Below are 21,080 nucleotides of genomic sequence, written 5' to 3' on the forward strand. Positions count from 1 at the left end.
GGGATTTGCTTACTGTCACACGGCCTTTAAGTGGCAGAGCCAAGATCACAGCCAGGTATTTTTATCCAAAAATGTATTTGGTAGAGCAAATTTGAGCGTACCAAGTGGGAGGCACTGTGAAATAAAGATGAAGAAGATGTGGTTCCTGTCCTTCAGGTGACTCCATCTAGTGCTGTGGTTCCCAAACCTGCTTTAGCACTGACTCCCCTGGGAAATCTGCCCTGAAGATTCTCAGGCCCAGGTCTGATGGATTCAAACTGGGTCTCCAGTTGCAGCAAATACCCTTGAGCAAAGACCTCAGACTAAGTTCCCTCTCACCTCTGCCCACTTTGAGAGATCCAGGCTGGGCAATGACTGACTCCAGACCACAGAGGAAGCTCCAGTGGTCCAGGCTGGTTGGAGCAATTCTAGAATAGAACTAAGCATCAGGGTCTATTAGGAAACACCAAGGAGTCTCCAGTCCAACCTGCATACATAGGAACCTCTCGTTCCCGAGGCGGCATTCCCACTGACCAAGTCTCATACCCAGTTGGAATTTGGCACTATAGCTCAGGAAAGTAAGAAAAACTGATATTTGAAACAAGAAGCCTCAGGTTTAGGCAACCCTGGAAATATCCATCTGTATTCATTTAAGTCTGCCCTTGGCCTTGGTTACGGTGTTCTAGGTCTGGTAGATGCTGGCATCACCTTTGGAAAACATGCTCCAGAGTGTCAGGTGCCCAGACCTCTTGCAAGATGAAGACTGGCCTTTCTTCTTCCTGCAGGCAGTGTTTGCAGAGAGCTTGCAACATGAAGACAAGACAGCATGAAATTCACAGTCAGGTATTTAAAAATGTTATGTAGGCCTTGGTTTCCCGGTACATTTTGTTGACAAGTAATATTTGGGGTACAGCTGTAAGCTGGCAACTTGTCTTCCCCCCAACCCAAGGCAAATCTTTTCTGTCCCTACTTGAGAGTTCTCATGGTAGAGGATTCTGCCTCGTTTCTATAGTTTCTTATTTATATTAGACGTGGTTTTAATTGAATACTTAGATGGTACTAGCTGATGCCTTCAAATGGGCTTGGAGTTATTTATTTTGCTTTGGATGAATCTGTCTTCTGAAATGGATATGAAGCCCCTCCCTGGTTTGGGATTTATAGGCCGGCTGCTCTAGGTTCACAAAGCTTTTCCATTAAAAGTCTCTCTCGTCTGCCAATATTTATTGCTAGAGTCACTGTTTGCCCAGAAGCGACTCTCTGCTGCATCTTCTGGGAAATGAAATTTATGTCCCCTGGCACGGATGGGGTGACATCACTGAAGTGCTGTTTACATCTCTCGGTGGCACAGCCCTGAGCTCAGATGGATGGTAAAGGTGGAGGTGGGGGAGGGAATGGGGTAGGTTTATATAAATAAGTGCTGTCTACCTCTCGGCTGCCTGCGCCTCCCTTCCTCATCCCCTCCACCACTCACATTGACAATACCACGATATATGAATGGAAGTTCTGAAAACGGATGCCCCTCAAATTAGGGAGGAGGAGTTAGGGTCAGTAGTGGTGGTGGTGGGGGGGCGTCTGCTTGAAGAGATGCCTGTCCTTTGTGGCAGATCCCCTTCTGATGAGCCCTAGCTCCCTCCTCTGCAGGGCCCTGGGCCTCATGCGGGTTGAGTGCAGCCCTTCCCCAGACCCCCCTCCCACCTCCCATACATGAGGGTCGCCCCCCAGGCTCCAACGTCAGCTGGCCCAGGGCAGAGAGACAGAAAACGCTTGGGCAGCCGTTTGCTGGACGCATTTGGCCTCCACCCACTTTCTTCTATTTTCCCATCCTGTCCGCTTTTCCCCTGGGTCTATTTTCTCCAAGGAGTGTGGGTACCATCTCTCCTTCCTCACTTTACATTCTGTCCTCCTTTCGTTCCTGGGTTGGCCAACGGTCGTCTCCCAGGTGCCCAGCTCAGTGGACAGCTCTGGGCCTGGGCTGGCTTTAGGAGCATGGCGTAGTCACACGGGGCCCGACTCAGAAGGGCTCCGTGGAGGGTCTCAAGCTCCACTGTGGCTGTCTTGAAATTCTTCACAATCGGTGAACCAGGCGTTCTGCCTTCCCCGTGTGCACGGGGCCTCTCAGGTGAGGCAGCTGATGGTGTCTGTGTCTTTTAAAAATGTCACTTCTCTAACCGACGGTATCCATTGCGTATCCCAATGCCTGTCCCCCCGCTCTCCTGGGAGGGCTCCTGGGTCTCATGCCCTTCCTGGGGCACAGGGGATGAAGAGGATTGGTGGAAACAGTAATGAAATCACTTTGTGTCAGGGATTGATCCAGGGGTGACCAGATGGCCCAGGTCTCATCTGAGAAAGGAGAGTTGAAGCCTATTCTAGAGGAAGATTTTGCATTTCTGGAAAAAAAATGGCCAGACCCGGGTGGCCTGCTCCTTGTCCTTTTGTCCCCTCCTTGACTCTTACTGCTGTGGATGTGGGGACAATTCCTGGAGGTATTGCAGCTTTTTTTTTTTTTTTTTTTTGTGGTGTGTGTGTGTGTGTGTGTGTGTGTGTGTGTGTGTGTGTGTGTCACAAAGGGAAAATCTAGCAGAGTATGGATGGAACAGAGAAACAGAGAAGGAGGTGGGTCTCTGACGGCTTTGCTGAGTACTGCTCCCGTTTTAGACCACCTCTCCCTGAAATTCATGTCCCACACCAAATAACAACATCAAAACCTCTTCTTCTTTTTTTTTTTTTTTTTTAAATCATTGCTATGACATTTCTCTTTCCTAATTACGGTGAAGTGTTTTGTAACTGCTCTGATTTCTCAGCAACATTTAAGGCAGCGTTGTCTGTTCTTAAACACCCTTTCCTTGGCACTGGTGACACAATCTGTGGGTTCTTCTCGTCGCTGCTTCTCATGGTCCTTCTCCCTGGCTCAGTCCTTGGTGCACTGTCCCGCAGGACTTCGTAACGGGTTCTTTTATGGATCGCTGGGTATTCACCGAGTTCTCCTGTGTATTGGGCTCTAGACTGAGTGTGTCAGGTGGAGGCGAGAAGACGGCTGAGGGCCCCGTTCACACCTCCACAGCTCCCATTGCTGTCCCCTGACCTCTGGGGACAGTTTCATTGATGACCTTAGTGCTAGCACTTGGAGGGGCTTCATCCCAATGCAGACTTCACAGGGATGACCCGAATAATGACAGGCAACAGATCCCCCTGGAAGGGAAGAAAGACGAGACTGAACAGTCCTCAGTGATGCCCCAAGAAGTCATCTTTACTCTGCAGTCCCCCACCAAGCCTTGAAAGAAAGGAAAGAGGGGTCTCCCTTTCTCCTTTAGTTTCAATCTGCTCTTTCTGCACCAGTAAATCATATTAGGGGATTCTACAGGAGGGCGTTCCTTTACAGGATCCTGCTGGATATGGGCATTTTCTTTAATTTCTCTTACAGGGTATTGAAAGAGTCCATCGGGCCTCAGGATGGCTGTACCTCAGTGCTGCCACCCACTCACTCACCCGCTGTGTCAGACCGATGAGAGCCACTTGGAATGAGCGCGTGTCTGAGGTCCCCAGGCTGCTCTGGAAGGAAGACTTGCTGCATTGATGTCAGCATTTTTTTTCAGATGGGGCTGCATTGGGGAATTGTGTAAAATGAAGGCGTTTAAAGAAAAACAGCCACTCACTAATCCCACGTATGAGGAGTTAACCTTAGGATATAATCCAAACAGCAGAAAATCCTTTACCTGTGAAGATGCTTGGTGTTTCTTTAGGATAACAAAGCGCTGGGAGATATCTTATTTTTGTGTCTTAGGTTAAAAGAGAAACCCACGATTATCTTGCTGGATGCTAAAATAGCACTTATTCAACTGCAGTGGCTGTTCCTAGTAAAAGTTTTTAGAAAGCTAGGAATAAAAGGATAGCCCTTAATTTATGAAGAATATAGGAACACACACACACACACACACACACACACACACACACACACACACACCAAAAGTCAACAGAGGAAATCTTGCCATCAGTTTGGTAAAACACTGAGTAGACCCTGAGATTTGAGACGAGTTATATGAGTGAGGAACTTTCCTAGGGTGAGTAGTTGAAGAATGAGTCAGAAAACGTAAGAACCATCACAGGCATAATGATTAACTGTCCATTAAAAATTAAAAACCCTTCTATCAAGTAAGATAATTAATACTTAGTAAATCAAAATTAGTGCAAAAAAAATCCCTGGAGAACAAAATCTGCAAATTTCAAATAAAGATGGACTTGACTGTTATTGATTTTTCCTTTTGCTTCCAAGTCTAATGTAGCTCTGATGTTTGTTAAGATTTTTTTTTTTTTTTTTTGCAGGGGGACGGGGGCTAGGGATTGAACTCCGGAGCACTGGACCACTGAGCCACATCCTCAACACTATATTGTATTTTATTTAAATACAGGGTCTCACTGAGTTGCTTAGTGTCTCACTTTTGCGGAGGCTGGTTTTGAACTCACAATCCTCCTACCTCAGCCTCCAGAGCCGCTGGGATTACAGGTGTGCACCACCGCCCAGTTTGTTAAGATTTACTTTGTCCCGATTCTTGAACGTCAGGTGCATCTCTGGCAAGTGCCTCACTTGTTGCCTCCTCGTTCCATCCTTGTGGTTCTTCTCAGCAATATTTTTAGAGTTTTGATTAGCGTAACATAGCAAAAGAAGAAGGAGAAATGAGGCAGAACTCAAAAAGCAAACCTATGAATTGTAAGTAACCTGGTGGAGAGGCAAGTACTGATGCCAGCCTTCACGGTGTGACCTCGGGCAAGTCATGTAACCTTTCAGGTGAAAACCAGGGATCATGAGAAATGGCCACCTCTTAAGTGATAGCAAGGTTTAAATGAGTGCATACACGCGAGGGTCTTGGATGCCTGGCAAAGGGAGCACGGCGTAGTCTGTTACGATGCTCCCCTTAGACAGTCCAGGAGGAACAAATGAACATAAAACACCAACAGCTTTCCTCCCCACCAGCAATATCCAACTAGTAAACACAATGCAGAACCTGTAACAACTAAAATTATTAATGACCCAGAATACATGTAACAAGATGCATCAGGGACTTGTGTGGAGAAACTATACTACTTTATTGACTACTGAAAAGAACCCAACCAAAGCCAGTGACATAGGTTTTTGATAGGAACACTCAACACTGTAAAGAGACAAAGGTTCTCCCCTAAATTCATCTGTATTCAGTATAAACCCAATCAAAACTACAATGGAAGTTTCCAATCATTTTGGTGGATTCTAAGCCTCATCTACTGTGCACGGGTAGTCAAGAAAATCTGCTGCAGCAAGATATCAAATATATTACAAATTTATGGTAATTAAAACAGTGTGGTGCTGGCACGACAGCAGGGTAACTAAAAAGAGACTCAGAAACATTTATGTATGGAAATTATCTTTTAGCTATGGGAATTAGCATATGCTAGAATTATCCTTTCAAGCCAGTGGGAAAAGGTTAACAAGTCAATGTATTGCACAGAAAAAAATTTGCTTTCCTTTTGCAAAAAGAAAGTTAGTGACCCATCTTACACCACACCCTGAAATAAATTCCTAATGATTAAGTGCCTAAATGTAAAAGTATAAGGCATGAAAGGACCGTCAGAAAATAAAGAAGAATTTCATTTTCCACAATTTATGAAACGGTGACTGACAAAGAGAAAGCACTTTACAAATACATGCTGCATGAATAAATAAATCTAGAAGTGAGAAAGGTATTTCTAAAGAAAATACCAAACCCCCAAGCCATACAGTAAAAGGCTGACTGATTGGACAATGCAAACTTCAGTGACTTTGAATAAAAGAAATCTGCAAAGTTAATTTTCAAGCCACAATCTGGGGGAAAAAAGCACTTTGGGCATTATCTAATGTTAAAAGAACTTTTACACAATCTTACTTGCAGCACTCCTACACAGTGATAAGGAGAAGAGAACAGATTAGAGAAAAAATAGGTTATTTAGAGAAGAAATGTAAATATTTAATAAACTTATGAAAAGACCTTCAACCTCAGCAATCAGAGACATGCAAATGAAAACAAGATAACACTAGCAAGCCAAGATTGATAGGATTGTTGTGATGGAGGGCAGAGGGAAATGAATATTCTCCGACAGTGTTGATGGGAGTTTAAATTGCTATCGGCTTCAGGAAAAGGTGCAGGGGGAGTCCTGTGGCTTTAATATCCAAATTAAAACCCTTTACCCTAGCAATTCCAAGGCAGGAATTCAACCTACAGAAATACAACCTAACTACACAAATACGTGTGTATGCACGCACAAGTAAGTTTACTTAAAATATTATAAAACTGGAAATAATTCAAAGAGTCATCAATAGGAGAGGCATTTAATACAGGATGTGTCTCTTAGTCTATTAAATGTAACCCAGTGATTAAAAAGAATGAAGATGTGTATGTACTGATGGGGAAAATTCTAAAAGATATACTGAGAGTGAACAAAACGAATTTTAGAAAAATCGTCATTTTGTTTGTTCTGCTCAGTGTTGGATTCTCAGTGCCCACGCTGTGTTGCACTTGGGATGGCTCAAAAATGTTTGTTGAGTGACAATGTGAACCTATTTATTGAATGGAATTACAGCAAACTCTTAATATCTTTCATAGTCCTAACCTCAGGTTTGGGGGGACAGTACAGGTTTTGGGATACCATATGGAAAAACAATGACACTGCATCCAAATCCTGGTTGTATCATACTGATTGATGGCTTTGAGCAAGTTATTGGTTATTGAGAGCAGAGGGAGATGGATATTTCCCTTCTCTAAGACTCACGTCCCTCATTAGCAGCTGAGAATAGCACATCCCTCCTCTTGAGGATGCTTTGGAAAAATCAAAGGGAAGGAGTGTGTTCGTCACTTTGGAACACCTGCATCACCCAATATGTCCCCGATACTTTGGAAGTGCTCCGTGTTATTAATGCAATCTTTCTCTATTTTCTCCATAAACCTATTGGTTCCCTTGGGACTTTTTTTTTTTCGTAAAGTCAAAGATAACATGTTTGGATTTTTCTATATCTAAGTGAACTTCACTGTGGTCCTCTGTAGAGGTTTTTGTGGAATAATAGCCCCTATCAGTAGAGCCTTGGTTATCTTTGCACTGTTTTTCTCCCATCCCCTCATCCTTCAACCCAACATACGAGAAGAGCCTAAAATAAGGATTTGTTTTTAGTATGTATTTAATAAGCACCTATTATGCACCGCCACTAAAAACACAATGATGCACATACTCCCAGCCTTCGTGGGGCTTATAGTTGCCAATGGAGAATGAGAGTTCAACAGGCAGTAACCATAGAGAATGTCAAGTGGGCTGGAGATATAGCTCAGTTGGTAGAGTGCTTGCCTAGGTTCAATCCCCAGCACCACCAAAAAAAAAAAAAAAAAGTATGTCAAGTGCCATGAGCGGGTGGGGGTGGTACAGGAAGTCATGACAACACCCAGAAAGGCTTCCGACTTAGGTTGGGACATTAGAAGAGAAGAGGTCCAATCTAACTTTGAGAGTTGATGAGGAGCTAAAGGGGCAAGGGAGAGCTAAGGAGAGAGAGAGAGAAGGATGTTCCAGATGGAGATAAGTATTTATGAAAAACTCACTCGAGAATGTAAAAGGATTGCGGTAGGGTTGGCACTCTTAAGAGGCAAGTGTGGCTTAGTAAGGAATAAAGCTAGAAAGGTAGGCAGGGGACAGATCATGAGGGCTTTGTGAACTGTGCTTAGGAGTTTGGAATTGTTCCTGAGAGCAACAAAGAGCCTTGAGTCAGGAGAATGCCTAGATTGGGCCGGTGTTTTGGAAAGGTGAATCCAGCTGTCCTGTGAAGAATGAAAATAGGGGGAGTTTCCTTGGGGGAGTTTGTTCTGATGATCCAGAAAGAGATGATGGTGGCCTGGGTTAGGCTGGTGGCGGGGGACGTTGGTGCATTTTAGAGATGTCCAGGAGGTATCATCAGTGAAACTTGGTGACTGATGAGATGTGGGAGATGGAAGAGGGAATACCCAGGTCGGCCCCTTGTTCGTTCCGTTTTTCTGTATAGTAAACATGTATCTAGCGACCTTGCTAAACTTTCTTGGTTGCTCTAAAGTTGCACTGTACATTTGCTCAGATTTCCCTACATGGACGATTGTATTGACTGCAAACGAGGGGAGTTTAGCCCCTACGTTTTAGTTTTTTACTTTTGTTGTGTTCGTTTTGTTGATGCGGGATCAGTCTATGGCCAGCTAAAGAAAAAGAAAATGCTCTTGGGATTTCAAGCAGAGAAACGCAATAGAGGGGATTAGGTGCTCCCCAAGCTGGTGGGAGGGCGAGAGTAGTGAAAGTCAGGAAAGACTGCCACCGGCTGACAGGGTCACCACTACAGCTGTGGCCCATGGATCAGAAAGCAGGTCAGGAACCCAGGTCAGGAAAGTGCCACTGCTGACAGCAGCTGACCCACTCAGTGAAGGTGGCAGCTGAAGGGCTCTTTGAGAATGTCGTAATCCTCATTTCCACCAAAGAACAAATGTCTGCAAGGCGCTGCCAGAGATGGACACGGTTTGCTCCCCTCCCTCCCATCTCCAAATATTAAACAGGTGCATCTCATTGGCTGAGGCTAGTGGAGTTCAGAACTACCCTGAAGGTAAAGGGGCTTTCAACCCCTGTGATGAAGGGTAGAAATAACAGAAATTTAAAAAAAAGCTCATGGCAAAGCCAACTAAACAAACAAAACTTTAATTTTCCTGGGCCTATTCTTCTGTGAGCTCAAAATGAGCGAAATTCTACGGGGCTTTTTCCACCACTCTCTTCCAGGCACACTAAGCTCTCTAGAAGATGTACAAGGCGACCTGTAATTTTCCACATGCATTTACATGCCTTTGCACTTGTGCCATTCAAAAGTTCTCTTTCTTTCTCCTGGGAGACTCTTTCCATTCCTTCACCACCCACGGCCTCCCTGCTCCCACACGACACCAGGCACAATCGACCTCTATCTCCCCCATATTTCTGTTCCACTGCGTTTGCAGTTCTTATTATAATAGCTCATCCCACTGATTTTTTAACTTTAGTCAAAGTGTGCATCTCTCCCAGTGGATCCTAAGGTAAGGGACCAAGGCTGATTTTTAGGCTGCTGCTCCAGCTACCTACTGAAGCGCTTAGAACATAATAGGTGCTCACCAAAGATTTCCTGACTGTGTAAAGGACTATGTTCTACAAGGTCACCCGAGTAAGCCCCTGAGGTCATACAAAGACCAGCCACCTTCAGGAACAGCCATGCCAGTTGTTCCTGAAAGACAGTGATAGAATTTTAGGATAAAAATTCATGTGAATGAATTGCCTATTAATGCCGGCTTCAAGTTCTAAATTCTGATGTTTAATTTATGTCGACTTTTTCTACCTTTGTCTACTGTCCTTATTTCTTAAACTTGTGGAGCTACCCACCTTTTGAAATATAACTCCCTGGCAACATCCTGATTGACCCCATCATATCAATTTAATGCAAAGACCACTTAAGCGACTGGGAAAATACGGGTCACTACATGCGGCTGACAGTAACACTGATGTGACATTGAAGCCGGGGCAGAGGATATCTTAATAAGTAATTACTCCTATAGAACCCGTGAAGTCTAAAGCTTGGAGTGTCTTTAGTGAGCTAGTCTTTTGCTTATACGAAAACAGATATAGAAAATTTCCCACCATTCCCTGGCACTGTGAAAAATTAGTTAGCAAGCTCATCTAGCAAGTTCTTTCTTCTGGACAGGAAAAAATCTCTATATCCAAACCTCTGAGACTTCCTAGCACCTGGTGCAGTGTTAGGTGCATAATCAGGAACTAAGCAAATGTTTTAAATTGGGTGATTTGGGTAGCGTTTTCCCAAAGACAACCAGGAAAATGTTGATTTTCTTTGTAGCCTGCACGCTGTCTCACCCAGCATTCACTCCTAACCTCATCTTCTCCGGCTCACCTAACTGTGAAGCTCAGGGAAACTAAGGACTGGACGGCAGTTTGGCCAGTGAGCGGTAAACAGAATCCTGGAGAAGGTTTCTGTGGCGCTTCACTTTGTAATACAAGAGGCAATAGAGGTAGGTGTTTTCCTTGCCTTTTCTCTTTCCTGGGGGTGCCTGTGTGGGCTGCACCCACATCAGCCTTCCTGTGCTCCTGAGAGGAGCCTAGAGATTCAGAGATACTGGTCCTGATACTGTTGAGCTGCCACACTGTCACCAGCACCAGCTACCGCCTGACTTCTTGTTATGTGAAAGAGACAACGTCCTCTTAGTTTAAGCCACTAAATATCTCTTGCTTGCTCCTCTAATATTTGCTTTGTAGAAAAGAGCTGCAGAAATTTTGTAAGGTCATCTCCCAAACCATGAAGGACACAGGTCTGTGGATCTGATACGACCATTACCAGGATATGTGGGAGGCCAACCTTACGGGTGACTGAGTTATACTCCCCAGCTGGGTGCTGAGGCGCTCAGTCACAGAAATGGGTGTATCTTGCTACAGCCCCATGGGTGAAGCTATGCTCACCTGTTCCTTTGTAATATAACCCCTTGCCCTGTTTAGGATAGAATCTTCCATGGAAGTGCCTTGTGTGTGTCCCCTCCTCTTACTGTGCCCTTGGGTGTGGCCTACCCAGGTGTCAGTCAACCTGCTGACAGTGGACATCATGAAGATACACTCAGCCCCCTGAAACCTGACCCCTGCCTCATCTGAATAGCTTCTCCTCAATAAAAGGGGTCAGTGCGTGCTCTCTCTCTCTCTCTCTCTCTCTCTCTCTCTCTCTCTCTTTCTGCGGACCCTTAAGGTCAGAGGAGCCATCACAGAGACCCCCCAAGAAAAAGGTATTTGTGTCTCTTGTGTGGTTATTTCGTGCAGCCCAGTTAGCCCAGTTTAACTAGAGTGACCCCTGAGCCTTTTAGTCGCGAGAACAGAAACCCGGCAAGAATAACTATTTTATAAGTTTAGTTTTGTGATATTTTTCCTGTCATCACGTCAGTCTATAAGGAAATGAAAAGGATTGTTTTAACGAATACATTTTGATAACAAGGGCGACCTGCAGCCACTGTACTCCTATTCAGGGTGTTTATGGATTTTGGTTTTGTTGCATAGAATTGAGGAAATTCTAATTCACACAAAAGGAGGATTGAGACTATCAGAGGCTCTTGCTCTGCGATTTCAGGTCAGAAATGGCTTCCCTTCACAGTGGAGTCAATAACAGCACGGAAGACCTCTTATCATTCCTCAGCTGGCAAATGTCGAGTCTGAAGGGAGGGAGTCAATAAATAGGTTCTTCAACCAAGTAAATCTTCATTGTGCACAGGAAAATACAGTGCAGTCCAGATCCTAGAGGCAAACTTTGTGAGTTCACGTCCTGGGACTACAACTTGCATACTGAGCACCTCTTGCCTTGGTGTTCTCATCTGTAAGATGGGCACATTAATAGTGCCGAACTTACAGTGCTTTCGGGTGGTTTAAATGACTCAATCACGGTAAGGTTTTTAAGAACATTTCTGGACACACTGTAACAAAAGTTCACAATTATGAGATATCCAGTGATGTCCCAGGTCCCCCATTGGCAGTCTGGTAAGATAACGACTCCAAGATTTAAAATAGACACAAATTTATTTTGCTTGGAACACGGCATATACATATTTTACACATAACATCTTTGCTAACCAATTATCCAGAATTAACCCAGAAGTTTTGCTTTGCCAAGGCGAGCTGATTCAGCCTTTAAAAGGAAGAGAGAAGCATTCAAATCTTACAGTAAGTTCACAAATATGCAGCACGTGACACATTACAAAACATCCCGTTGTTATTTTAAAATTATGATTGCCACTGGGTTCACACAAAAGCTAAGCAAAAAGTGTGCTTTACCTGGCTTTTAATTTCATGGGCCTCTGCATGCTATATGTGATACACATGTGTACAATTTTATATAAATAGACATGAAAGTTCTGCACTGAAGGATGACAATAATAATAGAGAAAAGACCAGCACGGAGCTACATCATTCTGACTCAATGAACATTTACAAAATAATTATGGCAGAAGCCTGTGAAACTGGAAATACAATTTAATATTTTACATGTATATAAATATATCCTGGTTCTCTCCATAGCATGTAAACATTTGTTGTATGAAATGTTTAACTGTGAAAAAAAATTTACTTGAAGAATTGTAAATTGTGGGACAAAATTCTAAAGGAATTTGAATCAAATATTGGTAGGTTTATAAAGCATCCCGGTATAAGCACAGGAGTCCATTGATCAGAGCTTTGACATCACTCCGATAATTATCCCAAAGGTCCCTTTTAAAATTTGCAATTTGGTTTTGGATAGGTTGATCCATGAGTGCTGTGTCCCACCTATCTTAGTCATTCAACCAGTTACAGTGGCTCTTGTTTCTTTATAAGGTGAGTTTATCTGAAAAAAAAAAATAGTAACATGATCTTACTTTAACACATTCCACAGAAGGTGGTTCCATAGCATGGAGCTTTTTTTGTACCAAGAATTGAATCCAGGGGTGCTTAACCACTGAGCCACATCCCCAGCCCTGTTTATTTTTTAATTTTGAGATAGGGCCTTGCTAAGTTGCTTAGGAGCTTGCTAAATTGCTGAAGCTGGCTTTGAACTTGCAAGCCATCTGACTCAGCCTCCTGAGTCGCTGGAATTACAGAAGTGCATGTGAACCACTGAGTCTGGCAATTAACACATTTTTGCCAACAATAACTGTCGATTCCATTCACAATGGTTTTAAAATAATGTGATGCATGGCATTAATTGGCATGCACTCCATGGTGTTTAGAAAGATGAGCGCTGGAGTTAGTTAATTCACTCCTTAAACAACCCCGGAAGGGTCTAGGATTTTTCCATGCTTCTGCCTGGCCAACTTCATCAGGTCAGTCGTTTTCCCTCCTGACCACAAAATGGCTGCCAGGGCTCTGGTGATTATTTCTCTGTGAAAACATGTTCAAAGCCAGAAAAGAGTCCTCTGTAGTCCTTGTAGTTCTCTGGAGACCTGGAAAGAAATTCTTCCACTCAGCTACTCAGGATGCTGAGGCAAGAGGATTACAAGCTTGAGGTCAGACTGGCCAACTTCGTGAGCCCTTGTCTCAGAAATAACGTAAAAGAGCTGGGAACATAGCCAAGTGGTAGAGCTTCCCTGGGTTCAATCCCCAGGAAAAAACAAAAACAAAAACATCAAACACACACAAAAAAATAAATAAAAACTATCATTTGTTTCCCCTCCGATTTCTTTGATCAGAATTGAGTCACATGTTTCTTCTGAAGCCAATTTCCAGCAAGGAGAATAAAATTCTCATGATTGACTATCAGGATCGGCGTGCTGGGGCTGGGGATAGGGCCAAATTCAGGAAAGTCCCTGTCGCCCCTAGGGAATGAGCGTGAGAGAGTAAACTGAGGCTCCGGGTGGGAAACCAAGGGTTTCTGTTACAGAGGCTGCAAATCTCATCCTCAAGAGACCCAGGAAAGTCTCTCAAAATCTCCCCTCCCAAGCTGTATGAGGATGGGAGTAACAGACACAGGGGACAGGGGACAGGGGACAGGAGAGAGCCAGGACCTGTCTGCCCAGAGCCAAGCAGCCCAAGAAAGTGAAGATGCCATTGATCTGAATGCTCAGGAGTCTGACACCAGACATTTTGGAGTGGCTCCGAAAGGCTTAGTTTTGAGAGTTGTTATATTTATGGTAACGATTTAATCTTCATTTGTTGTGGTATGCAGAGAGGGAAGGTGACAGGCTTTCCTTCTATCAGTGAGTTTAATCTTTTGCATATCATGAAAGTTTTCATAAATCTGCTTGAAATATGGATTCCATCTCCAGGAAAAAAAAAAAAGCACTGTGCACTTTCATCCAAATTCCACATGTAATTTGAGCAGTTTCCCTAATAACTGTACCCATTCATGGACTGCAAGGATAAGCCCTCTTGTCATCCTTGATTTGTGTAATAGAGGGGGAAGAACTCCCATAAGAGTTTAGGAAAAAATTTTTTTTTAAATGAAAGAGCAAAACCAGGAAATCTAATCTAACAAAAGTTAGCTGTGTAACCTTCTATTTGAATATTTTTTAGGGTCTGAATTCTACCTCTATAAAATGGGCTAGGAAAGTTGTTTCAAGAACCAAGTGGATAGCTGGGCAGATAGCACATGCTTGTAATCCCAGCAACTCTGGAGGCTGAGGCAGGAGGATCACAAGTTTGAGATCAGCCTCAGCAAAGTAGTGAGGCCCTAAGCAACTTAATGAGATCCTGTCTCAAAATTAAAAAAATAAAATAAAATAAAATAAAAAGGGCTGGGGATATGGCTCCGTGGTAAAGAGCCCCTAGGTTGACATCAAAACAAAAGCAAACAACAACAATATTTTAAAAAGTGTATGCTGGGGAAGATTGTTTTAAATTGTATAGCACTTTACAAAGGTGGGCTCGAAGTCTCATTGCCAAGGAATTCAAACAGGATGATGATTCTTGCTTTCCAACGGAATCGACTTTGTTTGGATTCAAAATCGCGCACCCCTTGAGGACACGCCTGAAAGTGTTTTGAGCACCTAAGCAGTGGAAGTCTCCTTTTTTCCCCACAAGAAAATATCATCCTCAAACTCAGGGACCACGTCCTGCACCCATTCAGCAACGGATTGAAAAGAGGCCCCAACCAAGACGCCCCAGACCCACTGAAAGCCCCACTCCCACCAGCTCTTTGAAGCCAGGACAAGCTAATGTGGCTGGAAGACTGGGGAACAGGAGAGAGGCTGGAGCAGGCCTCTAGATGGGTGTTCCTTCCCCTGCCTGACTCACCTCTGGTACCTCCTTGGCTACCCTGCCCACTGGCCCTCCCAGCCCTCTGGTCCCCTCTGTGGATCCTAACCCTCCCAGCAGGAGCAGACAACTGACTGGGGGAATTAGGAGAATTCATGGGGGGAGAAAACCAGAAGATTCTGTTGGGCTACAGAGAGAGCATCAATGGGACATGCCCACCACCAATAACAGAACAACAGGAAGTTATTTTTAGGGAGGCCAAAAGGGAGAGTCTCCTCAGCTATGTCAAAGGAAAAGGTCAGCTGTCCTCTGAGGCCTGGGGACCTTGTTTCTTTGGGATGTGCTGGACTCAGGCTCCTGCCAGACCGCGTTCTGCACCTGGGGGCTCAGTACAGCTGGGAGGGCTGACCGCTCCGCATTCCGTAGGTCCCTGAGCACGGGGCACACTCCGGCATGACTGCACTCCACAGGCCACAGGGCTGTGGTGGGGGTTCAATTCCCAGTTTCTTCCGTAGCCCTCAACACCCAACCCTGTGCATGTCCACATAAGCGAGCCGCTGGTGCAAGTATTCTTCTTATCCCTTGAACTCCCAGGCCCTGGCCTCATGCACCAGCTGAACTTGGAAAAACTATTGTGGAGTGATTTTTTCGGATTTTTCCATCCATCCAGAGGGGGGGCCGATATTGGCAAGAGGTGCTAGGGGGAGGCAGAGCAGCCAAATCATGCCAAGCATAGGAGTGAGGGCAGATGGGAGAGGAACTCATTCCTAGCCTCAGCATCCATTTATTCCAGAGTTACTAACAAAAATCGCTTGTCTCCTCGGCAGAACAGCTCAGGGCTCCCTCTAGACTTGCACTGCCTTGGGAAGGGAAGGAGAAGAAAGATCTACCACAAATGGAGCCTCTTTCCCCTCCTCACCCAATTGCTTCTGGCTTGAATAGTTCCCTGGGAACGCACCAGCTCCCTGGCTAATGGTTACATAAATACACAGATTATTATCCTAACAACCACATTCATCTTCAGAACCACTTTCCCAAGCTGGGCACCGAGTCTTTGTGGACTCTAATCTGGGCCTCGCTAAATGGCTCTCTCTGTGCCTCTCCTTCTCCGGGTCTTTGTTTCACCTTAGATCTGGGATCAGTTGAAAGTGTTCAGTGACCTACAGGATTCTGCTGGCTTTAACCTATGAAGAGGGCTTCTCATTATCAACTTGCTTGTTATTGCCCATGCCTGGCAGGTTTGGGAGAGGTCCTGGATTTGTCCTTGTTATTCTCTGGTCCTTGGGGGCTGTTGGGAGCTTACTTCTTCCATCTCTGCTTCGTTGCTCTAGATTTGGATTTAACACATCCAACTCAAAAGTATCACTCTAACTTTCACAGTATCAGGACCCTACTTAGTTTTCTAGTATCCTTCATTTTTTTTCCACCTCTCAATTATGACATTTTCGGATCTGCTTAGTGCCCGAGATAGAAATGTGATTTGTAAGTCACAGAACCTGTCTGTGTTTGGCTCCCACTGCTGCTCCTCGCTAGCTGTGTGACTCTCGGTTCATCTCTTTGATTATCTGTCTGTTCCTTTGGTCTAGGCTGTGAGAAGAAAAGCATTTCTCCTTTCTCTTTGAGAGATGTGTTTTGAAGATGAAATGAGGTCATGGATAAAAGACAGCACTGAAAAACCAGCATAAAAATATCAATTTCCATGTATGAAGGGTGACTCTGTGCCAGACACCAGGCCAGGCTCTGACGATATAATTTTATTTCATCCTCATGACAACGCAATAAGGAATGGTGTCATTACTCGCCGCGGAATGTCCACGCGAGTAACTGGAGCCGTAGAGAAGGCACGTCATTGGCCTGGGTATCACACAGTATATAAAAGCAGAAGAGCCAGGATTTGAACTAAGACTCTACCACCCTGCCTCCCTGCAAAACACGTTCATAAATATTTGCTGATCTGCTTTCTTCATCAAAAAAGAAATAGTATGAAAAAGACATGGAAACAAAAAAGAATCAACCAAGAAGCCACAGAAAATAATGAGACCAAATATAACTGGGCGAAATGACTGGCTCAGATCTCCTGATATAAATTATCTCACCAGAGAATAATCCAGAGACAAAACACAGCATGAGCCTGTGTGGTTCTCATCCATGCTGAAACAACTGGGGGAAAAAAAAAAAAAAGTAATCCTGGGTTGCAGAAACTTGATTATTGACTTTGGCAATGCTTTCGCCATCTCTTTGTGCCATTAAAGTTATTAGAATTGAATTGAGAGAGGCAGATGCACAAGATGAGCTGAAACAAAGATGCTGAGCAGTTGAAATCAATGACCCGCGGAGCGGACTCCCTGCCAAAGGCTACACAACAGCTCCTGAGAGGAATCCACCGCTCTGGCGAGTGACCAGGCTCTGCGGAAGCTGCTCGTTGGATTTCTGGAGGGAACTTCCAGGTGGCTGGGGACTAACTGCTGTGGGAAGAAGGCAAAGGGAGCCCTTCTCATTACTAAGAACCACACAGCCAGCACCCACCAGTGATGAGCACATCCTCCCCAGGTTATAGAAAAGGAAGAGGAGACTCTAGAAAGGGAGGGTGGAGGAGAATGCAGTGTGATTCACAATTTGTTTGTGACAGGAAGAAAAAGTGGCTTAATAATCTGCAGCCAGATGGATGGAATATTCCTTGTCCTCCACCCCCAGAGTTGGTCCTCTGGTGCCATCACCCACAAAATTAAATGGGAGGCAACTGGAGGAGTCACAGATTTAATTTACAGATCTGCCCCCAAGTGTGTGCCAGAACCTATCTCCCCAGGACTGCAAAGATGAACAATGATTAGACACTGGCTTAATGAGGAGGCTTTGAAAGTCACTGTGACTGCTTGGCATCTCGTCTAGACACTGGTGCCTTCCCAATCCGCTGCCCCCCCCCCCACTCTCCTGTCCTGAGAGTCTTCCTTCCATCCCTGATTTCTATCATCCATCAGCCATTCAAGGGTTGCGTCCAAATCATTATGAGAATGATCGAAACTGTGTAAGTTGGTGTGACAATTCTAGCAAGGATGTGGACATTGGGTTAGTTGAGTTATATATTTGTTTCTTCGTGTGCATTTTTCATGATAATAATAATGGCTAATATTTATGGAGCATTTGCTATGTGCCAGGAACCCTTTCAAAGCACTTCAAGTGCTTAAGAAATCCCAGAGGAACAAACCTAACATCACTGATACCAGAGGTGCTCCAAGAATCCTACCATGCAACACACAGTCCAAAGCTCCACCAACTTGCCCAGAGTTTGTCGTCAGTGTAAGAGCTTCCAACCAAATTGATAGTTGTTCATTCTTAGTCATGATCAGATATTCCAATATCACTGAACATGCGAGGAGAGCTGATAATATGGAAGATAAATAGCAAAACCAACAATGGACAAACAGAAATCAAAGCATTGGGTGGAGGAATGAGAATACGCAGGGAGAGGAGAATTAAAGTGCAGGCATATCATATGTGTAAGAGATAACAAAGGATGCTCCATGCAAGAAAAGAGAACAGGATGAAACAAGAAAGGAATATGCAGAGGCCGTCGGGGAGTTCTTAGGAATTAAAAAGTAGGACAATAGAAATGGAAAAGTAGTAAGTCTTCCAGAAAGTAGAGTAAAAGGTCAAAGAGATATAAAACTGAAGAGAAAATAAAACAAAACTAGAAGACGGGTCTAAGAAGTCAATACCTAAATCATAAGAGTTCACAGAAGAGAAAATAGCAAGGGCATAATAATAAATGATTCCAAAGAAATCCCCAGAAATGAAAGACAAGCATTTTGAGTTTCAAAGAATACACCAAATGCTCGACAGTTCAAATACAGATAGATCCAAATTAAGGCATCTCATTAGAAATTTCCCAAAAGCCGGGGCGGGGGCGGGGGGGCAATAGGGTATATGATAAATAGTCTATGAAAATTCAGAGAATGGAAAAAAAAATCACATACAAAGGATAAAAAATTAGACAGGCTTGGAGGTTCTCAACAACATCATTAGAAGCAAAAAGAAAATAAGGGCGATATATTCACAGTTATGAAGGGAAAATGCTCTCCAACCTGTAATTCCATACCTAGGCCAACTATCAAACATGCATGAGAATTGAATAAAGACATTTTTTTTAGACATGCAAAGTCTGAAAACTTATTTCCCATGCAGCTTTTCTCAAGAAAGGGAAAGACATAACAACAGAAATTCCAACACTGGAGAGAGGTAAAGGGCATTTCTAGAAGGACAGTGAGAAAGAGACCCCAAATGCTATTGTACACCATTGATAGAAGTCGACCACCCAGATCAGTACTGTACCACTCAGGAGACAGACATGGTGGAGCCTAACACCTCTGAGATGCCCAGAATGACTGTATTGTCTTTTAAACCCAAGGACAGAATACCCAGGTAAGGTTGGCCCATATTCTTCACCATATGCTTCTTTCAACCCTTTGGCTGATCATTTCTAGATCAGTTTGTTCACCCTCACAGAACCACTGTGCTGTGACCTACTCCTTAGAATGTAAGTGAGCCAAGGTGAACTTGAAAGCAGAGTCGATGTCATCCAAGGTATGCACGGAGGCTGGTTCCCCAGTTCTTAGGAAAAAAAAAATCACATTTGTAATGGATTAGCAAAGTAAAATCTCATGAATCTGAATGGAAAGCAACAGGATCTTTAAAAATTGATGATAATCACAAATTATGAAATTATTTTTAAAGAAACATATTCAGGAATCTGCTTTAACTCAAACTAGACCAAAAAAAAAAAAAAAAGGAGGGGGGTGTTCCTATAATAAAAGTCAGTTAGTAGAGAAGTAATGCGTTATATACATAACAATTATTAACGTATTAATAGATACTTCTGAAGTATTGTGGGTTCTTGAAAGTGGTAGTTCTTTCAGTGTTTAAGCATTCCTTATAGAATTGAATTTTCTTTAAATCCTGTAGAACCTGAGCACTCATGCACTTTAAGTATCTAAATTGCATAAACACTTCGGCAGTATTTACTAAAATTAAATAAATGTCTAACCTAGGACCTGTCAATCACATCTTCAAGCATGTACTCATAGAGTATGCAATACACACACACACAAGAATATTCATGTAAACACTATTTATTTTTGTCCCAAACTAGGAAAAAAAAGTCCTAGTATCTATTAACAGGTAGAAACATTGGTATGTTTGTACAATGGAATACTTCACAAACAAACAAAACAAACAAGCAAACTTGAACCACTACATACAACCAAAAAATACTGTTGAGGGAGAAAGAAATCAGGCTCCAAAGAACGTATGCTATACAATCCCCATTAAAAAGAGACCAAGAGCAGGCAGAATTATATTGCGGTAGAAGGTGGTTATTCTCAGGTAGGTTTGACTGGGTGAGGCTATGCTGGTACGTTGGACATACGTAAAACTTCATCAAGCTGTCACTTTCTGTGTCCTTCACCTCAGTGGTTATATCTTCCAACACCACCACCGTGGAACTCAGTTCTAATAAAACAGCACAAAAGAAGCACTATGAATTATAACAAAAAATATTTAAAATAGAGTTCTTTCCCTGGAAGAGATTGAAGGTTAACCTCAGAAGGCAAGTCATACACTCCAATGAGTAGAACAAGGTGTGGAGGTGCTAGGTGAATGGCCCAGGTAAAGGCAGAAGAGGTATAGAACAGGGAGGGAACATGGAGCTCAGACCTGAGCTGGGCTCAGAACATTCTTTTGCATGCTTGCTCCACTCATTTTCTCTCTCCTGTAAATCTATCTCCTCTACCGACTACTTCTGCTTAAATCCCCTCGACCGAATTCTCATACCCAGTCCGCTGCTAAGCAACTCCTTCCCTTCTAGCTGAGCTCCTGGCTAGAACTGTCCAACTATTGTCACCACTTCCCTGACTCATGGCCTTCCGGTCTCTGCACCTCCCTACAGGGGTCTTCTTCCAGCCAGTCTGTAGTAAGTACCCAGATGCCAGATCGCCTGCTTCTTCCCTATGTTCCTCGACCTCTATGTCATGTGACACTGTGGACCGCTTCCTCTTTCTTCCAAAGTCATCCTGCCTCTGTTTTCTGGTGAGACTATTTCCCCCTCTCTGTGCTTGCTCTTCTTGGCGGCTTCATTTTCCTTCGCCCTGGGAATTCCTTGGACTGGCCTCTTCTGTTTGTGTCTCAGGCCCTCCTTTGGCCAGTGTCTTGTCAGTGCAGGCTGCTGTAACAAAATACTTACTTACAAACAGCAGGAATCTATTGCTCACAGTTCTAAGGTCAAAGCGCCAGCAGATTCTGCGTCTGGTAAAGAGGACCTGTTTCTCGTAGATAGCACCTTCCATGTGTCCTCACAGGGCGCGAAGGAAGAG

The 21,080-nt window shown here is 43.9% G+C and overlaps 1 protein-coding gene across 2 annotated transcripts in view; it reads left to right on the plus strand.

Annotated features, from left to right (window-relative positions):
* The window catches only part of Mab21l3 (mab-21 like 3), a 92,992-nt gene extending 88,767 nt beyond the window's left edge, over positions 1-4,225 (plus strand). The window contains exon 9 of one of the 2 annotated variants that reach the window (XM_078027080.1): positions 3,401-4,225. The gene's annotated coding sequence lies outside the window, so the exon portion shown is untranslated. Of the gene's footprint in view, positions 1-764; positions 2,468-3,400 lie in introns of those variants that run through there. The other variant, XM_078027081.1, reaches the window with a different exon arrangement.
* The last annotated feature ends 16,855 nt before the right edge of the window (positions 4,226-21,080 follow it).

Source organism: Ictidomys tridecemlineatus, chromosome 11 (assembly GCF_052094955.1).
Source record: "Ictidomys tridecemlineatus isolate mIctTri1 chromosome 11, mIctTri1.hap1, whole genome shotgun sequence".
Lineage (NCBI taxonomy): Eukaryota > Metazoa > Chordata > Mammalia > Rodentia > Sciuridae > Ictidomys > Ictidomys tridecemlineatus.